This window comes from Pinus tabuliformis, chromosome 7 (assembly GCF_031772625.1).
Source record: "Pinus tabuliformis cultivar Carrire ecotype Pingquan chromosome 7, CPIR1, whole genome shotgun sequence".
Taxonomy (NCBI): domain Eukaryota; kingdom Viridiplantae; phylum Streptophyta; class Pinopsida; order Pinales; family Pinaceae; genus Pinus; species Pinus tabuliformis.
In genome coordinates this window covers 1940302519-1940327150 of record NC_142293.1, presented here as the reverse complement: position 1 = coordinate 1940327150, position 24632 = coordinate 1940302519, and positions in this window count along the sequence as shown.

The following is a 24632-nucleotide window of genomic DNA, read 5'->3' as shown; positions in this document are numbered from 1 at the left end:
GAATGCTAGTGGGTCACCTTTTGGCCCAGCTTATTTCTTTGAGCACAATCTCTATCTCAAACAATCATTAGAGTGGCTTTCATACTCTAGATTAGTCCCACAAGTACCCATAAATTCCTCATAAGGACAAATATAAGAAAAAGACAGTAGTGAGAAGAATTGGTCATAGTGATCAAGGAGGGAAGCTGAAATATCAAGCGAGTTAGAGGAAATGACAGCGACTGAGGAGGAATCCTAAGAGATGGTGTAAACGGAAACGAATGGACAAATGCATGGGAATGTATAAAATAGTAGAAACAGAGAACTGTTGGTGTGGTTATGGTGGTGAAGAACTCGAGGGTGAGATAGTAGAAGCATCAGAGCAAAAAGAGGCAAAAAAAAGCAGTAGAGGTTGTAGAGGCAATAGAAGCAGTAGAGGCAGGAGAGCAGGAGTAAGACAACCTCAGCTGAATAGAGTGCAGCAGCATACTTGTTTATACCAAGATTGGGTTGGAGCCCAAGAGGTTGGAGCCTTAGAACTGAATAGGACTGAAGTCATTGGGGTAGGTGCTCCTAAGTGCAAAACCACTACGAAACAGAGTTGGTGCTCTGGAGGTTGGAGCCTCACTAAAGTCCAAGTTGGAGCTTGGCAACTATTCACAATCAGATTTATACTTATATTGTATTTATTTCTTTGCACTGTCTTGAGTTTTAATAAAAGAATTAAATTTAGCTATTGATTTCTGTGTTCTATGTATACATATACATATACATATCTATATAGGTTGTTGGCAATCACTAGAAAAATTAAAAAAAAAATAGTAAGAAATACTGATTCATCCCCCCCTCTGAGTATTTCCAACAAAACTAATGTCTTTTCGATCTGCTAGTCCCACTAAGATTGGCAGCTATCTTAGAAACAAACAATCAAAGCAATTTGCGATTTCCTCTCTGTATGATAGATAAGAGAGAAGCAAAGGGACCAACCTGGATCTTCTCCTTGAGTCCTTGCTTGCTTCCTCTATCCCTCAATAGATCTTGCAACTCCTCTCCTACTTGTCCCACTTAGAGAATACTTGTAGAGACAAAGTAACAAAACACTATCAAAGCATCTCAATCTATAATATCATAAACAATGCAGAATTAGAAACAAATTGAAAATACAATTGCATTCACAAATAACAAGATTCACAAATACACGATTGTATGGAGGAAAACTCAAAGAACTTTATTAAAATAGAAGGGAGAATTACAACCTAGATATCTGATCCAGCGTCATCCTCCCAGCATGAAATCCCTCTTCACCTCATGAAAAACAAGATCACCCAACAATACAATGCTTCTTCTCAAGGACAAACTATCAGCACTTCCTTACAAATTACAAAACTCTAGCCTCTAGATCTCTCAGATGAGGGATCCATTTATAGATGTTTGCAAAGGTGGGACTCATATCTGGGTTTTTGATTAGTGTCATTCTACTTGTAGTTCTTGGTTCCACTTGGATATTTCATTGATCTCTTACTATCACTAGGCGAATGCAGAGAGGCAAGTGTCATAGGAGAAGTTTCTAGAAGATTCCATGAGCATCCACTTAGAAAATTGTCTTATACATTTGTCTGTTCTCTCTCATCACACCCTACAGAAGGCTTCTTCAGTATTCATCGCACCTGGCTAGTGTAGGAGTCAGTATGCATGACACCCTGATAGTGGAGCAGTCAATATGGTCCAACTTTGGCTAGTTCTAAGTGGTTTCTTAGGTGGAACTTCTGGGGAATGATGTAATCAGTTGACTATTATCCTTTAGGATATGAAACAACACTTTTAAGGGTTAAAGATCCCTTGGTTTATCGACATATAAGATTGGGGTTGTAGTGCCCAAATATTTCTATAAAAGCGCCCTTCCTGTATTTTATTACGAGATGACACTTCTGGAGGAATCCCATCCATCTAAAATGATGGGCTTGTTGAAGCTTGGTCTATGCCTGAAGGTACTGCAAGGGTTGATAATTTGTATGGATGATGGTCTCCACATCGATCGGTGTTTTCACTTCTTTACACTTTGAACCAAGGCGTACAACTCACTGTATACGTGGGATAATTCACAACAACTTGGGAGAAATGCTCTAAATGGTAACACACTAGCTTCCATTGTTGCACCAATACATCACTCATGGCATATCCGTTGGCATCTGTTTCAATCCCAAAAGGTTGTTGAAGGTATATTAAGGTTAGCATTAGTGTTGTGCCAATCCTCTCTTTCAGCGTGTCGAAGGATTTTTGTTGCTTTCCTCCACACTAAAAGGTCTATTTCACACTTGTCAATGCATGTAAGGGGGCTGTGATAACAAAGAAGTTCAAAATGAACCTTCTCCAATATTGTGCCACAGCCAAAAAGCTTCAGACCTCTATAACATTTATGGGCTCAATCCATTTCATAATTGCATCTACCTTAGAGGGATCTATTTTCAATTGCCATTACCGACTATGTGACCTAAATAAACCAAAGAGGTCTTCCAAAATTCAGACTTTGATAGTTGTACATATAGTTTTTCATTTTTCAGAACCTCAAGAACTTTCTTCACATGACATACATGTTCATACCATGTCCTACTGTAAACAAGAATATCATCCAGATATACAAGCACAAATTTATCAAGAAAAGGCCTAAACAGATCATTCATTACCCCCCTAAACGTGGTCGGAGCATTTCACAATCCGAATGGCATCACCATCCATTTGAACAACCACTGTTTGGTTTTGAATGTAGTCTTCCAAATGTCTTGTTCTACAACTCTAACCTAGTGATATCCACTACGCAAATCCAGTTTTGTAAAACAGACAACATTTTTCAACTGGTCTAATAATTCATCAATGTGAGGGAGATGGTATCGATTCTTCACCATAATTGTGTTTAGCACCATGTAGTCTACACACATTCTCCATATGCCATCTTTCTTTGGAACCAACACGATTGGTGAGACACATAGAGAAGAACTCGGTCTAATGACCCCTTGATTTAGAAATTCACGCATCTATTTCTTGATCTCCTCCATCTCGATAGAAGCCATCTTGTACATGCCAATATTTGGTAAAGGAGCATCCTGTTGTAAATGGATCTCATGTTGGATATCTTGTTTTGGGGGCAATCCTCTTAGTTCCTGAAATAATCCATCATAGTCATAAATAATTTAAAACAATTCTTTCTTATGATCAGGATCACAACCTTTGAAAGAGTTAGTCATCTCGGCCTCTTTTTCTCTCACTACCATGAGCAGGAACCCTTTACTGGAATTAACCATTCGTTTAATCTGTCTCGCACTTTCAAGGCTAGCACTAAATTTCATATGATGGGATCTGACTATATATTCTACCCTGTCCTTCGTGAGGTGGCATTTATTTTTTTGTCGAAATAAAACTACCTTTTAGTCATATAGATATGGACTTACCAAGATAATTCCACAGATATCCAAAGGCACAACATCTAACTCTACCTCATAAAATAATTTAGAAGCAATAACAAATCTGGCCCTACAAATTTTGCTTTATCGCTTACCCAACCAAGTGGTTGTGGACTCCGATGAGGCTTAGTTTCGAGGCATAAATTTTTCACTAAAGACTCTGATATTAAATTTTCTTGGGAACCTCTATTTGAATAGAGTTTCCACCCTTGTGTGTTTTATAATAACTCTGATGTGGAATACTTTAATTCTCTTTTTCTCATTACTTACAGGCTCATTCAAATAACTAGTACTCGTCATTGAATCAAAATTATTACTAACAAAAGGAGTACCTTTTGTGCCCATGGCTGTGATCAATGTCTCATCGTCGGAATCCAATCCAAGGTCCTGTTGTGCTCTTGCCACTGTCTTCTCCTTTCCCTTTCCGCTGAGTCTCTTTGGTCTCAACTCTGGATGTAACTTCCAACAACGGTCCTCATCATGACCTTCTCTTTTGCAATACGTGGAATATGGTGTTTCTTTTTCCTCTTTCTTGGCTACAACGGCCTTCTTAGCCTTCCCCTTGCCTTTGTCCTAGAATTTTCAATGCTGAGGGTTGAATAGTGTTTTCTTAGCTTGATCATCTATGTCATTCTTGCCTCATCCTTCAAGATGAATTGCCTTTACGTTGTTTGCATCAATTGTAGTAGGATCAAACAATAATAGTGAGTGTCTTATGTAACTATGTGGCACACCAACATACTTATTTATAGTCTCGGGTGAATCTAATGAGATGCCCAAATTCAATGCTTGTTTCTAACAATATTCAGTGAAGCTTTACAAGTTTTGGCCTTTACCTTGCCTTAGATATTTCCATTCCATTAGTGCATTTTGTTTATAACCCAAAGGGTAAAATTGGTCTTTCAATGCAGAAATAAATTGGACTAGGATGAAAGAAGGCTACTCGACTTTTTGTTACCCTTCTGCAACTTTCTATCCCACCAAACGAGAGTGGTGCCACTCAGCTGAAGAGATGCTAACTAGACCTTTGCCTCATCTTCTTCAATCTGTTGAATCCAACAATAGGCCTTTATATGTCTTATCCAATTATTAAGCTTTTCTACACTACACTCTCCATTGTACATGGGTAGGTCAATCTTTACATCTAGCTTGAAGAATGGTTTCTTAGATGTATGTTTTGAATCATGATTAGATTGATGAGAATTATCACTTGAAGAAGGAGAGGTAGGAGGCTATTCACCACCATTTTCATGATTTTCTAATATATTGTCATCGACATCTTCCTTCTCATGCCCAAGTTCATTCTCATATTCTGAAAACAACTTGTCCACTTTCTTTGCCATATTGTAGAATACCTTGCAGAAATTTTGTTCCTCTTCCCAACAAGCTTCTTCATTTTCCATATTTCTTCTTCATTGCGCATGTCCTACTTCAGTATCAAAGGACTTAAACATTCCTTCTCCTTTTCATAGCTTGTTCCGGTTAGCATATACTCATGCAATTCGCATCAACAAAGACCTACTTTGATACCAAACTTGATCCAAGATCATTTACTTATAGATGCATCAGAATTACATGAAACAAAGCTTATTAACGATGGAACGTAAAAGCACATAAAAACAATGCGGAAATAACATGATAAGAAAGGAACCATTACACAAAGATTTGATTATGGAGTTCATCCAATTTGGAATATGTCTTCGGTCCTTACTCAATAGTGAGGAGGCCTCTGTCATTAAGTGGCATAAAAAGAGATAAAATTACGAGAAACATCCAATTACAATCTTTGTACCTTTGAGATGGAAGATGGACGAAGAATGAAGAGCCCAGCTTCAGAAAATAGATAGTACCGCCAAAATCTTGGTGAAAAATCATGCAAAAATGCCTATCCGGACACCCAATTCAGATAATCAGGATTTCTGCACCCTCTTGGAACCTCCTTGCTGCTCAAGGAGAGGTTACGACCCCTACTACCAGGTCAGGTTACTCCTGCATACAATGTTTTGAACTATCATCCAGTCTCCTCCCTTTTTCCGATGTCGATAATCCTTTATATAAGCTCGTGGCTAATATCCTCAATTCCGAGGCAGTTCTAAACAAACGAAAAAATTTAGCAGGTGGGTTTTTTTGAGACAGAGATTCTCGGGCCATGAATAGTATGCAGCAAAAAACATTTCAAATAGGGAAAAACCTCTTTAACTACACATTTTAACCCGACAGATTTTTACTATCAGCATTTCCCATTAGTGTTTCCAATCGACAGACAAACCCAAGCCCTTACAACAAGTGTTCTATAATAACTACTAACCTGACAACCATTAAACATACTATATAATATATTGGGTCCGTAAGCTCACATCACAAGTCGAAATCGACAGGAATTAGGGTTGGTACTCCATATGACCACTCCCTTTTCGTGAACTGCGATTGCGATATATTGCATCACAAACTAACTTGTTCTGGGGCTGATTCTTTAACTTCGACTGCCTCCGATTTGCGATCGCAAATCGCAACTCGGTAGTGCTAGGGCCGATTTTTCTTAAGCCATGACCTCTTCCTTCTGCGCTCTGTGATATGAAATACCAATGGCGGACAACCACTTTGATCCGGATTTAAATATGAATGCAACAAATTAAAAATATAACCATAAATACAAAGATGTTGCAAAAATAATACTTCATTTCATTAATGTAAAATAATGAAATATTCTTACAAATAGAAATGGAAATAAACTAGCTTGGGCAATGGTATCTTATCTCTGAGAAGAGATGTGGTGGATACATGCCTCTAAATTGTGTTACAATGAGGCTCGAAGGCCTATTTATTGTAGAGAAATGATGGAAAACTCTAAACGTCCAAAAACCTAACCCTAAGAGATGAAGCACCAAAATATGGGCCCCGTTTGGGTAATTGGTACATCAACTTCCTAGGGTTGTAATTTTGGTATACGATCTCCGTTTGATGCGCACAATACCTCGTTAGAAATATATTTCCAAGGACCACAACTTTTGAGTGACCAATATTAGTCCATGTCCAATGTTGGTCCCATTTTTCCCAAAACATTTCGTTTAGGGCCTTAAAACGAGTTTGGAAGTTCATGAAAAACTACCAAAAATAGTAAATTTTGCTACAAATAAGGAAACTGAAAAACTGAAAGAAATAATGGTGGGGGTCCAAGTGGAATAGTTGGGTAGCCACCAACATCCACCTGGATCATTCCTCCCCCCTTAGGCAACAATGGTCCTTATTATGTTGAGTGCCCCCATGAGATGGGAAAACTTCTGTTGAAATTGGTCTTTGGTGAGTTGTTTTGCAATCTCTGATATGTCATGTAATGGTGGGAAGCATGGTCGAGGGTGGTCCAAATTGAACACTCGATGCAAGATAAGGAAAGGGGGAATTTATATCTTTCATGTGCTTAATGTTATATGATGATTTTTGGATGGACACTACTTATGTTATCTTGTGTGTTGCGTCGATGCAGATTCTGGATTCTCACATTCCTCCCGTGCAGCAACGTGTCCCCAAGTAGAGCCAGATGTTGACCGCTACAAGTCAACGACCCATACGCATTGTTTCCCATAGCCTTGGTAATGGTGTGAGGACCATATTGGAGTGGTTTGATCTTCCGATGGGCTCTTGTAGGGCATTCTTTCTGCAGATGCAACCAGACTTTGTTTCCCACTTGAAACTTATGTGGCACCCGACGTTGATCATGTCACTGCTTGTACTTGTCATTTTTCATAATGGAGCGATGATATATCGGCCCATTGGGTAGAGGTGCTTCGTGAGTCATATCGAATGAATGTGTTACCTGACAGTGCGCCGGTACCCCTGTGGGTGAGGAGAAGATGTTCCTGTATTCTTTCATGACCATATCCACCTGCTTCTGCTATGTAGAGGAACCCTTCCTAGTGGCCATGGATGTGGCTACGATCTTCCCCTTACTTTGAGAGAAAACAAGAAAGAAAATAAATTTCCTAGTTTGGGAGATGATCTTGTAGAATGTTATGAAACCAGCTCAAGAAAAGATAGAAAAGATAGATCAACGCCTTAGAATTCAGCCTCTTCGAGGGGGCAACCTCCTTTACATTACATAAATGAACAATTCTTCGATGATACAAATGAAAATACCTCCTTTATATATATAGGAGTCTAAGGGGTCATAACATAATTAGAGCCGACATAACAATAATAACAATAGTGGGCTTCTATGTGGCACAATAGTAACAATATGGGCACTACATGGGTACATCAATATAATAAGTGGGTTGTACTAATAACAATAAGGGGTTACACTAGTAGTATAGGGGCCTAACATGCCCCTCTCCTTCAAAAAGAGTTGTCCTCAATGCTTGAGTAGTTCTTGATGATTCTGTATCAAAATTCTTGTCCTCCCATGTGGAATCTTCAGCGGGTAAGTTCTTCCACTTGATGAGATACTCTGAAATTGATTGATTTCGTAGCTGTTGGGTTCTTGTTTCTATGACTGCTCCAGGTTCCAATATGATTTTTCCTTCCTCTTCAATTTCTGGCAATATTGTTTGAATTGGGATCTTTTGCAACTTTTGAATAAGTGGCCATACTTCTTCGTCATTCTTCCATTCATCCCTTGCTTCGTTTATCCAATCTGGTTGGATAATAGAAATAGCACAAAACAATGCTTCCACATCCTCATCCTTGAAGAGTCTTCCCATTCGGGAAGGTCACCATTTTTTAAGTACATGTAGTATTGCCAACATTTCCTTCTCATAAATAGCTTTCTTGAGATGTAGCAGTAAAAATACCCAATCACTTACATCAAAACATTTTTCACTACGATGTTGATCTACCTGTTGTTTCGTTTGATTTTGCACCAAAGTGGCGTTATCCTTTAAAAGTTGGAGAACTTGTTGTTGATGCTCGATGTGATCTTTCTCTGTTTGAATCTTTTTCTTCTTGATATGTCCTTCTATCTCTAGAGTTTGAGCAGTGGTAATCTCTTCCAATCCTTTACAAGATATGATTGGATTCATTTCTTGATGCTCGATGTGATCTTTCACTCCTTGAACATTTTTCTTCTTGATATGTCCTATCTTGATAGTTTGAGGAGTGGTAATTTCGAGCAATGAATTACTAGATATGGTTAGATTCATTTCTTCTTTCTTGATGTGATCTTTCACTTCTTGCACCTTTTTCTTCTTGATATGTCCTTCTATCTTGAGAGTTTGAGGAGTGGTAATTCTTTCCAATGCTTTACAAGATATGGTCTGATTCATTTCTTCTTTCTCGGGGGTGGGGTCTTGGCGTATATCCTCTTCTTTGATGTTTTTTGATCCTTTTCTTCCTCCTCTTCATATTCTATGTAAAATAATTTCTTCTCAGCACACTTATGACCTTTAGTGCATTTGTTATCAGAATTGTAACAAAGCCCTTTTTCTCTTTTTTCTTCCAATTGTTGTGGTGTAAACCTTGTAGGTTATGGAAGGCTAGGAGAAAAAACACTTCCATCTTTATAGTTGTGAGGGGTATGCTTCTTGGTTTCCATAATTTTTCGTTCCACTATGTCACAAAACCCTTTTACTCTTTCTAATTGTTGTGGTGTTGCTCTTTGTATCCGCATAATGTGCCATAATTTCCTCCGTGAAAATTGACCACGTAACAAGTTGTTTACGAGAACAAAGCCTTTCATACCATAAAAATTGATCTGGTTCTAAATATGAAGATGCAATACATACCTTTTGTAACAGTTGTACACCATGTAGATCAAAATATTGCTCCATCTGAAGTATCCAATTTACTGGATCCTTACCATCAAACTTCCTCATCTTACTTTTTCTTGATTTTAGGAGCTCGATATTGAAACGATTATAACTCTGTACTTTTAGACTTCTAAGTTCTGCAATTGCAATCTGTAGTAGCCCTCTATGTCCTCTTTCCAATGCCACTAGTCTGACCCCAATTGGATTCTCCAATGAAGAGATATGCCAAATCTCCCACAGTGACCTGATTATAGACTAATTCAGTAGAGCAAACTTGTACGACGTGCCACGTGTTACTGTTTCGACCTTTGGATCTAAAAATGCATACAAGAAACTATAGTCAGTCCTCTTTCTGTAACTTCTTACAAAATTTCAATCCGATCCCCAGAGAGAAAGTTATAACGATTTTCCCCAAGTCACCTGTTTTGAATGTAATTCAGGAGTCTGCAAAAAGACCAAATTTCTTAGATCATATCTCCACAAATATCACGCGAAAAGCTCTGAAATTTGGACCCAAGGTTTAGCGTGATTTCTTCTCAAATGGGTTTTTTTTTGTGACTTCTGAAATGTCATAGAAAAAAAGTTATAGCTAAAATTCCACGATGACCTGTTTGGAGCAGCGAAACCCTAGAATCCAAAGCTCTGATACCAAATGTTATGAAACTAGCTCAAGAAAAGATAGAAAAGATAGATCAATGCCTTAGAATTCAACGTCTTCGAGGGGGCAACCTCCTTTACATTACATAAATGAACAATTCTTCGATGATACAAATGAAAAGACCTCCTTTATATATATAGGAGTCTAAGGGGTCATAAGATAATCAGAGCCGACATAACAATAATAACAATAGTGGGCTTCTATGTGGCACAATAGTAACAATATGGGCACTACATGGGTACATCAATATAATAAGTGGGTTGTACTAATAAAAATAAGGGGTTACACTAGTAGTATAGGGGCCTAACATAGAAATTTTGAATAATTTAACACATATTCAAAAGAGATTATCTTGATCATGTACTATTGTGGAATACATACACAATACATAAGCTCCTCTACATTGATCATCAATATAATAGCATCAATAAAAATAAAACATAAAGAGCATTCACACATTAACACAATGTGTAACCCGGGGAAAGCATCTCGCTAAAAACCCCACACTATCTGTATATTAATGATTGAGAACATGTAACATTACAAAGTACAATGCTTATCACAAGCAATCCAGTACCAACTCCACCTGTTACATACAATACAGCTCAGATCTGATCTCCAAATCTATTCCACTACTTGCCTGCCTCCACAGCTCAATACCTGCTCAAGAACTGATGAGAATGGTTTACCAAACTCGTTTTTCACCTGCAAAGAATCACTCACACTATGTTGGACGTGAGCACAGGCTACAATTCTTGGTATTGGCCAATTCATTGGCATACTCAATCCCTCTGATTGTGCAAATCATCATGCACAACTATAGTCACAACTGATAGCAATCTGATCCTCTAACACATGTCCCTGCTGAACTAAATATGCACTGACATGCAACTGAGTTAACTGATGTATTCTATAGTTGCATTATGAGTTAATAACTTGTGAATTAATTAATAACTAATTCACCCAACTCATCTCTAGTCTATTTGCCAGTTAGACTAAATACAACCAGTTTAACAAAGCTAAACTGAACACAACTCCATCAACTACACCTCCAGTCCACTAAACTCAACTCACTTGAGTTCTAACTAAAGTCCTGCATGTAAATATCAGTCATCCCATAGGTAACCATGTATTTCCTTCTGGGATCTGCATGTACCACATCCGTAGCTCATCCTGAAGTGCTCCAAGAGAATAAGATTAAGTTTATAGTCAAAATATTATTATGAGCTAATAATATTTGACTGTTCTATATTTAGACTGAGTAGTCACTCCACAGTGATCTAAAAATAGAAGTCCATATATTTTTCCCAACTTGACCGATCATCCATTAACAACAACCTGCAATCCATAGACATGATCCATATGTCTAAAAATAGACATAGTCTAAAAATAGACTTGCGCCAAAAATAGCCTGTGGGACCACTTAGTGAAGGCGACTCTTTTCACTAAGCTCCATCATCTTGTTGCAATCTCAACACTCCCTCTCGAAAATATATGGATTATCAACAACCCCTATCCTGCCTCGATGGTATTCGAATTTGCTCCTGGTGAGAGCCTTCATCAGAACATCAGCATCTTGATCCTCCGTTGGAATGTATGAAAGTAACATGATCCTCCGCTGCACACAATCTCTGATATGATGGTACCAGATATCATCCATTGAGCTCCCTGCCCAATTTGCATCCTCCTGTCTGTACCAAGACCCATATACCAATGTGCCTCTCAAGTAGCTCAATACATGCTTGCCCTCCTTCCAGAGGAGCTTGGTAGGCTTAACCATAGCTTGTGAAATCTAGTAAACTGCATAGCATATATTGGGTCGTGTATTGACCAAATACATCAGTGACCCCACCAACTGTCGATAAACAGTGGCATCCACTTCTTCTCCCGAAGTGGCATCCTCCTTCCTCCAACCTCCAGGAAGAGGAGTATCAACAGGCTTGCAGCCATGCATGTTGAACTTCTCCAGTATCTCCCGAGCAAACTTGCCCTGAGAAACAAAAAACCCACCTCTGCGCTGCCATATTTCCAATCCTAGGAAATAGTGAAGGAGGCCCAAGTCCTTCATCTCAAACTCTGTAGCAAGATCCTTCTTGCATGACAATATCAACAGCTCATCACCCGTTAGAATCAAATCATCAACATACAGTACAATGATAAGCAACTTACCCTCCACCACAATCTGGTATAGATTTTGATCGGCCTCACTCTTGGAGAATCCAAGTCCTGTGAAATAGCTGTCTATCCATGTGTACCAAGTACGTGGTGCTTGTTTCAAGCCATACATCGCTCTCTTAAGCCTGCACACATGCGACTCGCTGCTGAAGACCTCAAAGCCTTCGGGCTGCTCAATGTACACCTCCTCCTCAATGACTCCGTTGAGGAACGCAGTCTTCACATCCATTTGATGAATGTGCCATCCCATCTGCATTGAGAGAGCAAGAATCGCCCGTATGGAAGAATACCTTGTGACAGGTGCAAAGGTATCCTCATAATCGATCCCCTCTATCTGTGAAAAGCCTCAGGCAACAAATCTTGCCTTGTACTTCTCCACACTCCCGTCAGCTACTTGCTTAACTTTGTAGATCCATCTCGAACCCACCACTGATTTCCCTTCCGGTCTAGGAACAATCTCCCATGCACTGTTTCTAACAATAGAATCATACTCTTCCACCATGGTGTCTACCCATGCGTGATCCTCCATGGCTTCCTCGAAAGAGGATGGCTCAGTCACAACACACTTACTCATAAGAGCCATGTATCCAGTGTACCGATCAGGTGACTGTCTCTGCCTACGTTGGGTTGTAGGTGGTCCTACAACTTTCTCTGCATCTTGAGCCAGTCACTCAGCTTCTATCAAGCGCTTTTACCCTCTGATGGTTGGCACTGCATGAGTGGACTCTTCCACTCCATGAACCTCATCCTGTGGCTGATCCATGTCCTGAAGCTCATCCTTAGGAACTAATAGCTCCTCATCAGCATGCAAGTGTAGCTCCCTCTCAAGCGAACACTTCATGGCTTTCTCCTCCTGAAATTTTATATCCCGTCGCACAATAGTTTTACCACTGTCTAGAAAATACACACAATAGTTGTGGGGTGTATCAGTGTACCCCACAAATATCCCAACCTCTGCAGTCGGCTCCAACTTCTTCTTGGCATCCTTCATCACATGCATGTAAACGTTAGCACTAAAAATCCTCAAATGAGAAAGATCAGGCTTCTTACCAGAATAAGCCTTCTCAGGTGTACTCATGCCAAGTATCCTATGAGGACAACGGTTTTGCACATAAATTGTTGTATTGCATGCTTCCGCCCACAAGTGAAGGGGTAGGCCCTAATCATACAACATCACTTGTGCAGCACCCACGATCGTTCTGTTCTTCCGCTCAGCTACCCCGTTCTGCTGTGGGTTATGGGGAGCTATGAGCTCTCTACGAATCCCTTCTGCCTTGCAGAAATCCTTGAACTCGTCTGAGATGTATTCACCACCATTGTTGCTCCTAAGAGCCTTCACCTTCTTCCCTGACTCCTTCTTGACCAGTGCTTTGAATTCACAAAACTTTGAATATGTTTCACCCTTCTTCTGCATGAAGAAGATCCAACACTTATGAGAGAAATCATCAACAAAAATCACACAATACATGTGTTTTGCTGTCGAAGCAACTGAGAAAGGTCCACACACGTCTGTGTGAATTCTCTCAAGGATCGTTGTGGCGTGACTATCCTTCTCGTGAAAGGTGGCTTTCACAAACTTCCCCAAAGTACACCCCTTGCACTGATCTGACTGCGCGAGAGTGCCTTTAAGAAGCCCCGTAGTGATCTGCTGCAGTATCTTCAAGGCTCCATATTGAAGGTGACCCAATCTCCTGTGCCACAGCTCGCCATCATCCTGACTCACCAATCCTTCTTCCTTACCTGCCATTGCTGTGCATCCATCTACATGCAACTGATAAAGGTTCCTTACTCGAACCCTTATCTTCCGGGTCTCACCAGTTGTCTTGCTGCGCAGGAAAGCTTTTCCCTCGCTGAAAACAACATCATACCCCTTGTCTTCTAACGTCGCCACAGAGATGAGATTCTTCTTCAATCCTAGAACATGCATGACTTCCTTTAATACGAAGGGTTTACCAGACTCCCTCTCAAAGGAAATGGTACCGATATCGGTCGCACTGTATCTACCATCATCACACATCTCGATGTGAACTCCAAGATCTTTGTCCTCCAGATCAGAAAGCAAATCTCTATCTCCCGTCATGTGAAAAGATGCACCAATATCCAAGAACCACACTGATCCCATCACAATTGAAACCAAGCATGCGATCAATGAAAAATCAAGCTCAAACTGAGAGGCTAAGGCCTCTCCCCCTGCAGATCCAGCAACTTGCTTGTTCTTCTTCTTCTGCGGAAAGTTTGTGGCATAGTGTCCATGCTGGTGACAGTGAAAACACTTCACCTTGGACATGTCCTATTTCTTGCCTTTCACACTAGACTAAGAAGCTTTCTTGCTCTTCCCTTTCTTTGCTTTGGCAGCCAAAGCGCAATTCTCTTCATCAACTCCCTTTGACGAAGACCCGTCCTTGATACTCCGCCTAATCTCCTCCTGCACAAGATCTGACCACAGTCTTTCCCATCCTGGAAATTTCTCCCGACCATTGGCAGAGTCCTGATAGGAATTCCAACTCTTCGGAAGACCAAAGAGAGCTAAGCTCACCAAGTCCTCATCATTGACAGTAACCCCCACACTTCCAGCTCATCTCGACACTGAGTGAACCTCGTGAGATACTTGGGCATACTGTCACCCTTCTCGCATTTGATGTTTCTGAGTTTATCTTTGAGCGCCAGCTTCCTCTGATCGCTCTTGCTTTGGAATAATTATGTTAATGATTTCCACATCAAATATGGAGTAGCCTTTCCATGGAGGCTGGACACAATGTGATCCCTCACGCCCTCCAACAGAATTCTTCGACATTTTGCTATCTTCTTTTGCCAATCTTCAGCTTCAGCAGCATCAGTAGGTTTTGGGACATCCGCATCCACGAACTCCTTCAGCCCATTATCATCTAACACTGCCTCCATCCCGTCCTTCCATGCAATATAATTCGTACTACCCTCAAGGGCATACTCCAATCGCAATCCTGTGAAAGACATCTTAGTTTTGACACCAAGAAAACACTGCTGCAAATTCGAATTCCACTAGCAACCAACTCAACCGCCTCAGATCTAAGATTCGTGAGAACACAATATTTCTCATACAGAGATCGACTGTACGGGCATTCACCGGATATTTCACCTTCCAAAAGAAGGATGAATCCAGAGGCTAGCTAGCCCGATTACAGACTCTGCCTGAAGAAATAGAATGTAAACACTTCCTGAATAGTAGATCTGATGATCAACAGCTCCGATACCATGTAGAACTTCTTCTACAAATCAAAGCGCTCTGATAACATGTATAAATTTTGAATAATTTAACACATATTCAACAGAGATTATCCTGATCATGTACTATTACGGAATACATGCACAATACATAAGCTCCTCTACGTTGATCATCAATATAGCAGCATCAATAACAATAAAACATCAAGAGCATTCACACATTAACACAGTATGTAACCCGAGGAAAGCATCTCACTAAAAACCCCACACTATCTGTATATTAATGATTGAGAACATGTAGCATTACAAAGTACAATGCTTATCACAAGCAATCGAGTACAAGCTCCACTTGTTACACACAATACAGCTCAGATCTGATCTCCAAATCTATTCCACTACTTGCCTGCCTCCACAACTCAATACCTGCTCAAGAACTGATGAGAATGGTTTACCAAACTCGTTTTTCACCTGCAAAGAATCACTCACACTATGTTGGACGTGAGCACAGGCTACAATTCTTGGTATTGGCCAATTCATTGGCATACTCAATCCCTCTGATTGTGTAAATCATCATGCACAGCTATAGTCACAACTGATAGCAATCTGATCCTCTAACACATGTCCCTGTTGAACTGAACATGCACTGACATGCAACTGAGTTAACTGATGTATTCTATAGTTGCATTATGAGTTAATAACTTGTGAATTAATTAATAACTAATTCACCCAACTCATCTCTTGTCTATTTTCCAGTTAGACTAAATACAACCAGTTTAACAAAGCTAAACTGAACACAACTCCAGCAACTGCACCTCCAGTCCACTAAACTCAACTCACTTGAGTTCTAACTGAAGGCTACATGTAAATATCAGTCATCCCATAGCTAACCACGTATTTCCTTCTGGGATTTGCATGTACCACATCTGTAGCGCATCCTGAAGTGCTCCAAGAGAATAAGATTAAGTTTATAGTCAAAATATTATTATGAGCTAATAATATTTGACTGTTCTATATTTAGACTAAGCAGTCACTCCACTGTGATCTAAAAATAGAAGTCCATCTATTTTTCCCAACTTGACCGATCATCCATTAACAGCAACCTGCAATCCATAGATAGGATCCATATGTCTAAAAATAGACATAGTCTAAAAATAGACTTGCACCAAAAATAGCCTGCGGGCCCACTTAGTGAATGTGACTCTTTTCACTAAGCTCCGTCATCTTGTTGCAATCTCAACAGATCTTACTGCATTTCTTAGCAAAGATTAAAGAAGTGGCGGTTGGTGGGGCTACCTCTTGTATCTTGTATAATGAATTATAAAAAGAAATAAAACAACATGAGGCCTTGATTCATACACATCATGTCACTTCCACAAGTATGGATGGCCTAATAATACATCACAAACATCAAGAGGTGCAACATCACACAATACCTCATCTGTGAAGGGCTTGATGTTGTAGGGAAGCCGACACTATTGGTGGACTTAGAGATCTCGTCCTTGGTGAAGCCGCCCGATGTTGTATAGTTGTAGGTGTGGTATAGTCGGTAGGCCCAACAGCTTTATGACCTCTTCTAAAATGAGGTTCTTTTGGCTGCCATTGTTGACAATGAATTGCAGTGGCGAACCCTTCACCCATATTTGTGAGTGGAAAAGACGCTCCCCCTCCTCTGGATCTTCAGGCTTGTTCTTCTGGATCTTGGCGGTGGAAACAGTGGCACTGGGCTCTACATCAATGATATGCTTCCCTTTTTCATTCCTCTTGTTGGGTTCTGACTCAAGGTCAGAACATGCATCTAATTCTGAAGCCTTCAAGTCGGCCACCAGTGACTGCTTGGCCCGATAATCACTTGTGTTATGAGTTGGGCTTTTATGGAACTCACACCACTTTCCTATGTTTTTCCTTGACTTCGTGGTGTTGTTATTTTCTTGTTGCTTCAATGGGTTGTCTTGGGTCACATCATCTTGGCTTTGTCCTTGGTTTTGCGGTTTGGGGAAGCATTTCCCTTGCTTTGGATTCGCGGATCCAAAGTCTCGCTTCTTCTATTTAAACTTCTGCTTAATCTTGACAGTGTATTGGTATGTCATGTTGAGTGATGAGATGTCCAAGAACTCCATCCCATCCTAGATATACCTGTGTAGGTAGTCGCAGTCTTTGAGTAGAAAATGCCACTCAGATTCCTTGATACCCAACTTTGTGCGAAGAGTATGAAAAATATTGGTAAACTCTGGCACGTCTTGGTCCCTTCCCTGCTACAGTGTGGTCCACTTTATGTATTTATCCTCGTAGCTCCCGACAGAGTATTATTCCTCCTTGATGGTGTCCCAGAAAAAATTCCAAGTGGGTGTGGCTGAAAAAAGTGAGGCTGTACTTTCATCCTTCTGCTTGCAGTAGGTTTCCCACCAGTCCTTGACATGGGGGGCGGCTTTGAGAAGAGTGAAAGTAATATTTTCTCGGCTGGAAAAATCATGAACACAAAAACACCCTTCTTGCAGATTTAACCATTTATCTACAACATCTACATCCATCTGACCCTCGAATATGGGGATTTCAAAGTTAACTTGTCCCTTAAAGGGTGTGGTGTTTCTAGAGTAGCTGTTGGAAGTAGATGTGTCGCCCCTAGGTAGTCGTTGAAGGATCTGGGGAAAGTTATCCATCATTGCATTTCGTTGTCACTTGAAGGCTTCTTTAAGCAAGATTTTGATAGGATCTCCTGCCCCCTCATCTTTCTTTTCATTTGCCATGGCAAGATCTCGAGATTTGTGAGGCTAGTCTTGCAAAGGTTCGACCAGTTCAAGCCCTAACTCCTTATATCCTAACCTCGTTGGGGACATGCAAAGAAAAACAAAGAAAGAGAAAACTGCTATGATACCATTGATCCAGATTTAAACAGGAATGCAACAAATTATAGAGATAACCATAAATATAGAGATGAAGCAAAAATAATACTTCATTTCATTAATGTAAAATACTGAAATATGCTTACAAACATAAATGGAAATAAACTAGCTTGGGTGATGGTAGCTTATCTCTGAGAAGAGATGTGGAGGCTACATGCCTCTGAATTGTGTTACAATGAGGCTCGAAGGCCTATTAATTGTTAAGAAACAATGGAAAACCCTAAACATCCAAAAACCTAACCCTAGGAGATGAAGTGCCAAATTATGGGCCCCGTTTTGGTAAATTGGTATATCAACATCCTAGGGTCATAACTTTGGCATAAGATCTTTATTTGATGTGCCCAATACCTCATTTGAAATATATTTAAGAGGAATACAACTTTTGAGTGACCAACATTGGTCCATGACCCATGTTGGTTTTAATTTTCCCAAAAAACTTCGTTTAGGGCCTTTAAATGGCTCTGGAAGTTTAGGACTTGAAAAAACTTCCAAAAGTAGTAAATTGTGCTACAAATAAGGAAAATGAAAAACTGAAAGAAACAATGGTGGGGGTCCAAGTGGAATAGTCGGGTGGCCACCAACATCCACCTGAATCACACTTGGTGCTTCCCCATTCACTGAGAGTTTTGCCACATCACTTCCTCTTGCCACCTGTCTAAGTCAAACTTGATATTTGAATTTCTCTAAATTCTTCATATGAACTTGGATTTGAGTGTCATTCACATTGTTGGAATCAGGATGATGAGAACTTCGATACGATGCTAAGTTTATAGATTTTTTACCACTTTGAGTTTTGAGCCTTCTTACCATGCCACTGGTACTTTTTAGAGATCCACCTGGATCAATTACTTACAAGGTCTTCCTACTGAAGCTGATTATCCAACCTTCTCCTTGATTTCCTTTACTTTCTTGTCCAAGTTCTTGTTCTCTTTCCTTTGCGACACCTACTCCAATGATGGAAAAAAGATGTCAATTGTTTCTCTGGTGCCTTTTTATCAATAATGTCTAGTCTCTTCCTTTCATTTTTCCTTTTTCCTTCATTTTCTCTCTAATTTCCCTTACATGCATATTTGTGTATCTTCACCTTCATTTTTTCCAATTTTCGTTTATTTCTCATAACTAAATTTTAATTATTGCCTCTTTTCCTTTGCCAATTCCTTTTCCAATTTCCATAGCTATAAGTAAATCACAAGTGATCCCCGCTATGATGTTTACCCATCATTCAACTTGGAATACATGTCCCATGACCTTCGTATTATTTTTATTCACATGGAAAATCAACCAGGGGTTGTTACAATATCTCACCTTCTTGGTGCAATCTCTCTCATAGATGGAACAATAGCAATGACTTCAAAAACAAAGACAACAATGCTTCTTTTAGCAGGAGTTGATTTAACAAGTATGTATTATTTATTTAATTTTGCATAAGTTGTTGAAATCATTCTCTCTAATTCTTAAGACAAAGCTAGAACCTATTGCAATAAACTATTTGAAAAACACAAAAAACAAAGACAAACAACCCTTTTTTAGGCACGAGCTCATGTTGACTTCTCAATCAGTCCTCAAATCAAACTCTATGGACATTAGAAAATTATTTTCCTTCCTTTGGTGAGTTGTGGATAGTTAATTTTAGCACATATTAAACTTTGCTACATAAATTTTGCATTTATACGGCTCAAAATTTTGGTGTCGTTGCCAGGGAGGCACTTGAGGGATAAGGCCTTGGTGATTTCTTATGCTGATGTTACATCATTTCCCCTTTTTTTTTCAAATGAATTTTTAGCTAGTTTGATTCTCTTGCTTATTGAAGCGTACTTGATGGCATTGCTAGATAACTCACAAACCTCGTTTGTTTCCTTTACTGCAAATGAATTTTTAGTTAGTGTGATTCCCTTCCTTACTAAAGCATATTGGACAGTATTGCTAGAGAGCTCACAAGCCTGGTTTGTCTCCTTTACTGCAAATGAGTTTTTAAGTTAGCATGATTCTCTAGGGATTTTTGGGTGTTGTAAGAACTCCCTACTCCAATCTGTTGGCATTATGATATAGGTAATACAGGTGTTGTACTTGATGGAAACTCTCTCAGATGACAAATCATAGTTTAGGCCACTTAGAATGAAGTAAGAAAGGTATACGTAGGTTCATCTTGACCAACCCACATATACACACAAGTTCATTGAGAAAAAGGTTTGTATGCGTACACACGCACTTTCACAGAGGGAAAGGCATGTACATGTTGGAAAACTAAATTTTGGTCCATGGTATTTGATCCATGGTATTTGATCCAAAGTGTTGACCCCAGGTATTTGGTCCACAGTATTGGTTCTAAGTGGTTTTGGTCCATGGTATTGAGTAAGGCCTAGGAATATAAAAGGAGGAGAGAAACATTAGGCAAAGGCAATTACTAATTGCATATCTAATGAAGATCAAGGTCTAGATTACAAATTATTGGGTTATGGTGCACAACTGGATCTGAATCAAGGATGAACCTGAGCACTTGATGAAGAATAATTTCTATTAATCGGTCAAGATCTTAAGGCTTGAAGAGAAGTATCTTTGTGTGGTTTTGATCTTTTATCTTAATAATTGGTGCATGTCATAATCTGTAAATATGATGATATGGGTATATCTGATGTCTGAATAATTGTAAAGGTTAAACCATCATTTACAGATCTATACGCAAGTTCATTATAGCAAAGGCATGTATACATGCAGGTTTGGCATTTCAAAAGTGCGTATACGCAGTTTTGCCTTGATACAAGTGCATATGCACGCAGGTTCATCACATTGAAGTAGCGTACACCTCATAAAATATGCTTTAGCTACTTCTGATTGTTGTTGCAGTGTTCTAGGTTCTGGCTTGGGTTTTGGTTATTGTTACTGTATTCTGGTTACAACATTCAGAGAAGTGATTGTTTGATTCAGTTTTTGGTTGGTGCAAAGGAGATTGGTTGATGTAGATATATTTGACGTTTGATTGATATTATTGATGGATCCAGTCTGAAAATTTATGAAACATGGTCCCTGGAAGAAAAGAGAAGGTTGTAGCCTTCTGTAGGTCAGCACCTGCATACTAGTACATCAGCTAGTACAAGAGCTAGGGGGTTGTAGCTCCCTTCCACAAGAAGATGGAGAACGAGAGAAGGTTGTATCCTTCTGCAGGTAGAAGCCTGCGTACTGGTATAAGACTGCACCAATACAAAATATTGTAAAAAGAAGTTTCTTATTAAAAGAAAGATAGAGATGATTGCAACATGTGGTTTTTACCCACATTCGGTTTCCACCTTATATCTTGTGTTCATATGTGTGACTGTTTGTTATGTTTTTACTACTCTTGGTTATTGTTTATATTGTTTTGATGCACAAATTAAAGATCAATTTATGAAGAATTAACTAAATTATAAGTTTACAGGGTATACGCTAGTTGCCTTACATATAGTTGTGTATACATGCAAGTTTCATTAAATAAAGTAGAGTATATGAATCAAAATATGGAAATGAAATATTATTGACTTGCTAATACTGATTCACCCCCCAGTATTATTTCCAACAATTGGAATCAAAGAAGGTTCTTTAGAAGAAGCTTGATCACTTGAAGGAAGATCTATCATCATGAGTCACTACAAAAAAGAGGGATCCATTAGACCAACAATCTTTGATGGGAGTAACTTCATCTATTGGAAGGTAAGAACCACAACCTATCTTCAATATCTTGGAACAGATGTTTGGGAAATCGTGGAAGCAGGATACACATTTCCATCAGCAATTCCTACAGATACAGTAGGTAAAAAGCAGTATGAAACAAATGCCAAGGTTGTCAATACATTATTGGGGAGTCTGTCATAATCATAATTTGTCAAGGTTATGCAGTTCAAAACCACCAAAGAAATATGGGAAAAGATCATTCTAAGCTATGAAGGAGACGATCAGGTAAAATGTGCAAAACTACAATATCTTAGAATTCACTATGAAACTCTCAAAATGCACAATGATGAAAGTATAGCTAATTACTTCTTACGTATATATGAGATTGTTAATCACTTGAAAAACATGGTGAAGAGATAAAAGAAGTTACTGTAGTTGAAAAGGTTTTAAGATCCTTGTCTTCTAAGTTTGAATCAAAAGTTTCTGCCATAGAGGAAAAGCAAAATCTTTAAAGTATTACTTGACACAGCTACACGGAATCCTAACTGCTTTCGAAATGAGAAAAGGGGGTCCATCACATATGAGAGAAGTCACATTCAAAGCTTCAGGAAGAGAAGAAATCAGTGAATTAGGACATATTTCAGAAGGAGAGGAAGAAGCAAACTTTGTCAAGAACCTTCAACGGGGTTCTGGAAGATTCAGAGGTAAGCTACCTTTCAAATGCTTTTCTTGTGGAAGAGTCGGTCATTATGCTGTGAAATGTCCTCATAAAGATAAGCTTGCTAAAGGTAAGGAATCAACAAAATGGAATAGAAAATAGAATGTAAGTAAGAAAAACTATTATACGCATGAAGATAGTGATGGTTTATAAAATAGTGATGAAGATGAACATGGTAATGACTATAGAATTCTGATGGCTTTTGAAGATGATGATTTCTTGGATGCTTTAGATGAAGATGGTCTTTATGAGGAAATTTCTAAACCTAAAATTTGTTTATAAGAAAAGAATATGATTATGGATACTCTGACATTCCAACTTGCTAAAAGGGAAAAACACAATGAAAGATTAGAATGTGAAATTGTGGGTCTAAGAAAAGATATTGAGCCATAAAACTCCAAGGTGCAGTGTTCTCTTTTGATAAAGACAGGTCTTAGATATACTGAAGAAGCATCTCAAGCACAGAAGCCATCAAACTCCAAAAGCTATCTTGATGCAGCAAGGAGAAGTGAACAGTTTGACAATCGTCAGCAAAGGCATAAAGCAAATCACCAGGTAAATCAGGTTCAATCTACTTCAAGGATGAACAAAAGCTACAACCAACCTCAGGTAAATCATACTCAATTTTCTTCAAGAATGAATGTCAATGGAAACTACAATTACAAGGTCAGTAGGTTCGATAATCGCAAGAATTTCTTTAATTGCTAATGTTTTTCATGTCATAACTTTGGACACAAAGTTGCTTAATGTGTTTCTTACAAGACCATTATGAATAGAGAAGCATGAAATCAAAGGAATGTGACTAGGATCATGAAAGGGACCTACAAAAACTTTTCTGCTCTTAAAAATGAAATAGAATGCTCTATCTGTAACAACTTCAGTCATGAAGATTCTAAATGCAGGAGTAAATTTCGGCAAACATCTCAGAAGGAGCAAACTTAATTAGGTCCCAAAACATGGAGAAAGAAAGAACCACAAACAGAAAGATGTGGTATAGCCTTGTATGCAGAAGGACAAGAAAATCAGTGGTACATCGACAGTGGACGCTCAAAACACATGACAGGTGATAAAGAAAAACTTCAGTCATATAATGCCTTAGAAAAGGAAAAGAATGTCTCATTTGGAAATGACACTCCTACAGTCATTAAAGGTAAAGGCTTTGTTCCCTTAAAAGAAAAGGTTAAAGCTGGGAATGTTATGTATGTTGATGGTCTAAAACATAATCTATTGAGTGTCAGTCAAATGTGTGATCAAGGAAATGAAGTAGTATTTCAATCAAATGGATGTGTTGCTTGTGAGCTTGATATAGGAGAAACAGTGATCATAGGTGTAAGAACTCCAAACAACTTGTACATTCTCAAGCGAGGACAACAACAATTCTATCTATGAAAAAATGATGAACAATGGCTATGGCACAGAAGACTGGGGCATCTAAGCTTCCCTCAAATAAGAAAAGCATGTAGATACCAGGCGGTTCGTGATCTTCCAGATATCTACATTCCAAAAAATACAATATGCAAATCAAGTCAATTTAGTAAGCAAACTAGAGCACATTTCCCTAAAAAGGAAAGATTAGCTAGTAAGCCTCTTGAACTTGTTCATACTTGTTCATCAAGGAAAAAGTCACCCCATGGAGAAGAATATTTTATATTGTTCATCGGCGATTTTTCAAGAATGTGTTGGATAGGACTTCTAAAGCATAAAGATGAAGCATTTGAAAAGTTAAAAGCTTTCAAAGCTTTAGTTGAAAATGAATTAGATCGCAAAATCAAATGTCTCAAACTTGATCAAGGAGGGGAATTTACCTCGGATGAATTTTTCGATTTTTGTGAAGAACATGGAATAAAAAGGGAATTCTCCACCGTAAGGACACCTCAACAAAATGGAGTAGTAGAAAGGATGAACAAAACTATTCAACAAATGGCTCGGGCTATGCTAGATGAGTCTAGAACTCCTGCATTTGTTGTCATCAGTATTCTCAACAAAACAAACATTCAGGTAAATAGCACTCAAACTCCTCATGAACTTTAGTATGGTAAGACTCCTACTGTAAAATACTTCAAAGTTTTTGGAAGCAAATGCTACATCAAAAGGACTGATGAAAACCTTGGCAAGTTTGAACCTAGAGTAGATGAAGGCATTCTCCTTGGTTACTCT